This window comes from Pipistrellus hanaki (genome assembly GCF_964339955.1).
Source record: "Pipistrellus hanaki genome assembly, chromosome: 6".
In the NCBI taxonomy this organism is placed as follows: domain Eukaryota; kingdom Metazoa; phylum Chordata; class Mammalia; order Chiroptera; family Vespertilionidae; genus Pipistrellus; species Pipistrellus hanaki.
In genome coordinates, this window is record NC_140508.1 from 7,099,304 (window position 1) to 7,103,177 (window position 3,874).

At 39.5% G+C, this 3,874-nt stretch overlaps 1 pseudogene across 1 annotated transcript; it reads right to left on the reverse strand.

The window, feature by feature from the left end:
• Positions 1–812: 812 nt before the first annotated feature.
• On the reverse strand, positions 813–1,249 carry LOC311624179 (ubiquitin-conjugating enzyme E2 variant 2-like; annotated as a pseudogene). Its single transcript has 2 exons — positions 1,099–1,249; positions 813–966 (listed from the first exon to the last, which is right to left on the reverse strand). The product of its transcript is annotated as a ubiquitin-conjugating enzyme E2 variant 2-like (transcript).
• Between the last annotated feature and the right edge of the window lie 2,625 nt (positions 1,250–3,874).

Below are 3,874 nucleotides of genomic sequence, written 5' to 3' on the forward strand. Positions count from 1 at the left end.
ATCCATTCACCTATTCCTTTTTTCACTTAAATGCATGGTTTGTCAAACAAAGACTGTACACAAGTATTTACACATAGAAAGAGCTTTTAACAGAAATTCATTGACCCTTCCATGACCTTTTTTTTTTTATTATAAACACAGGTATCAAAACAATGCTGAACATATTTTTATATTATTGGTAGTCAGCACCCACACCACTTCAAAAATTAAAACAATTTGAGACAATATTTATTGTACCTACTAGTTTAGACCAATAGTCAGCAAACTCATAAGTCAACAGAGTTAAATATCAACAGTACAACGATTGAAATTTCTTTTGAGAGCCGAAAACCCACTTCTGTGCATGGGCCATGAAGTTTCAATCACACTGTACGTGTGCACCCGCACATAGTGTTTTGAGGAAGAGCCGCACTCAAGGGGCCAAAGAGCCACATGGGCGACAACTGGTTTAGACAATTTAAATTGAAGCTCTTTCATAAAGCATGCCATTTCTCTTTTTCCTTCTTGAGATTTATACTTTTTAGTAAAAATCACCATACTTTCATCTTGTAAACCTGAATTCTATTTTGAATATTCCAGGTTTATGTTTAAATGACAGTGCCTTAAAAAAATTATGTGGCATATTTTCTTTTGTTCCCTGAAAACATAATGTGTATACATATATTAAATATATTCTTACACATGGCTAGGTCGTGTTCACCAGCTGGCATTCTTTCAGTTAATGTGTGGGTATTTTGCATTGCTATGTTTAATCACATCATTAACATGAGTAGAAGATTGTTGATTTAAGACAAGTTTGAGATCCATTAAAATTAATTGTTGTTTGTTTGTCCTTCTGGCAGTGGTGGAAGTGTCACATTACCTTTGGACATCGTTAGACATCTTAGTTCTTGAAGTACAACTTGAATGCTACATGAGTTTTGCCATTTTGCTAATACTGGTATGCTCCGTGCATCAACCGTTCCACTGGGATTATATTATTTATTCCATGCATGTTAATTATAGTTACACATCTAACTGATGGAGAACCTTCTGGGTATTTAGGTCCACATTCTACTGTCAGGCTATATATTTTTGTTTTCATAATTTATCCTGAGAGGCCCAATAATCATGCCTGTCCACCTTGTGTCATATCTTCATCATCTTCAAGGCCCCAGCTAACTGTACCATTGCCTACTCCATTTTGTCTTTCTTCAAATTCTTCCAACAAGCAAAAATTACAAGGAATTACTCCTGTGGATACTGCCATCTTCTTCTGCACTCAGACACCAAAAATTTATTTTACTTTTTTAAATAAATCTTTATTGTTCATATTGTTACAAAAGTTCCTCATTTTCTTCCCCTCCACCAGGTTCCAACCCCACCCTCTGCCTTTTCCCCATCCCCCATTGTCCTCATCTATAGGTGCACAGTTTATGTTCAGTCTCTTCTCGCACCCCCAACTCCTCTTTTCCACAAGAATTGTCAGTTCACTCCCCTTCCATACCTCTGATTCTATTATATTCAACAGTTAATATTGTTCATCAGGTTTTTTAATTCCCTTGGATTTTAGATTCACTTGTTGATAGTTACATATTTGTTGTTCATAATTTTTATCTTTATTTTCTTCCTATTCCTAAAGAACCCCCTTCAGCAATTCATATAATTCTGGTTTGGCGGTGATGAACTCCTTTAGCTTTTTACTTATTTGTGAAGCTCTTTATCTGGCCTTCAATTCTGAGTGATAGCTTTGCTGGGTAGAGTATTTTTGGCTGTAGGTTCTTGTTATTCACCTTGAATATTTCTTGCCATTCCCGCTTGGCCCGCATGGTTTCTGTTGAGAAATCAGCTGACAATCGTATGGGTGCTCCTTTATAGGTAACTACCTGCTTTTCTCTTGCTGCTTTTAATATTCTCTCTTTGTCTTTTGCTCTTAGAATTTTAATTATGATGTATCTTGGTGTGGTCCTCTTTGGATTCCTTTTGTTTGGGGTTCTGTGTGCTTCCTGGACTTGTAAGTCTATTTCTTTCACCAGGTGGGGGAAGTTTTCTGTCACTATTTCTTCCAGTATTCTTTCGGTATCTTGCTCTCTCTCATTTTCTGGGACCCCCATAATTCTGATGTTGGTTCGCTTAAAATTGTCCCAGAGGTTTCTTACACTATCTTCAACTTTCTGGATTCTCTTATTTTCTTGCTTCTGCGGAGGAGTGTCTTCTGGCTCTTTATGTTTCAAATCTTTGACTTGATTCTTGCAATCTTCCATTCTGTTTTTAGGACTCTGTATAATATTTTTTATTTCAGACAATGTATTCTTTATTTCTAGTTGATCCCTTTTCATATCCTCATAGGTCTCATTTATTTTATCGGCCTTTTCTAGGAAATTTTTAAAAAAACCTTATAAGCGTGGTTTTGTACTCTATATTCAGTCTCTTCTTTTCCTCCATTTCTTTTGTTTGTGATCTGTTTCCTTGTCTTGGCGTTTTTGCTGCTTCCCTTAGTTGGTAGGGTGACTTTGTGTGTTAAGGTGTCCTATATGGTTCAGTGGGTCAGCTTCCTCAGGTATCTGAGGTGGACACTCTTGGTGCACCCCTTTGTGGACTGTGTGTACAGTCTTTTGTAGTTAAATCTTAATTGTTGTTGGTATCACTGGGAGGAACTGACCTCCAGGCCAATTAACTGTGAGGATCTGCTGTGTCTATGCCGGGAGACAGCCTTATTCAAAAGCCTCTGTGCTCAGCTTGGATGGGGCGGAGTTTCAGGGTGGAACCTACAGCCTTGGCTTCCATCAGCCCGGCCCTATGAGGTTCCTGAGTCTCAGTGTTCCTCAGTGTCCTTTGGTACTCGCTGTAAGCACCTCTGACAAAAAGGTGCACTCGAGTTTCACCCACTACTGGACAGTCTAGTCTCTCCCCCAATGAGCCCGGAACTGGGGTTCAGTGCAGTTGGAAGTGGGGTTCAGTGCAGTCTGGAGCTTTTGTCTCCTTCCTGCTAGGGCAATACAGCGGCACAGTCAACAGTCAGTCCTCTATGCACAATGTGTGCGACTCCAGGGCTCTGCCTTTTGCTGCTCCCCTGAGTTTCCACCTTACAGCCTAGAATCCCTCTGTATGAGCCTGGGACCCCAGGGTCTTGCCCAGAACTGGGGTTCAATGCAGTCGGAACTGGGGTTCAGCACAATCTGGAGTTTTTATCTCCTTCCCACTAGGGAACGCCAACCAGGCACTCAGCTGCCCCTCCTCCCCCACATGCGCACCATGTCTCCGTACCTTAGGCTTTTACAGCTCCTCTGATTTTCCTTCTGGTTTTCTCTTTCCTTTAGTTGTAGAATTTCCAGTCAGTCAACTTTCCTGTAGTTCTGGATAATGTCCACTTTATATTTTAGTTGTATTTTTTGAAATTGTTGTGCCAGGCTGCAGTGAGGCGTTTACCTATGCCGCCATCTTGGTTTCTCCAGATGCCAAAAATTTTAATTTTAATGAAATCCAGCTTATCTATTATTTCTTTTTTGTATCAATTTTTCTAAAAGGACATTTCCAAGGTCATTTTGATTTTCTCCTATGTTGTCTCCTAGGAGTTTTATGCATTACGTTGAGGTCTGTGATCCACATTAAGTTCATTTCTGTGAAGTATGTAATGTCTATATTTGATTAACTTTTCTTCATGTGGATGTCCAGGTGTCCCAGCACCATTTGTTGAACAGGCTGTATTGTCTCCTTTGAATTGCCTTTGTTCCTTGTCAAAGATTAGTTGACTATATGTGTGTGGGCCTATTTCTGATCTTCCTATGTTGTTCCTTGGATCCAATAATGTGTTTTTGCCGATGCCACCCTATCTCGATTACTGTAGGTTTATATAATAAGTCTTGAAGCAGCGTAGCATAACTTCTTTGATCTT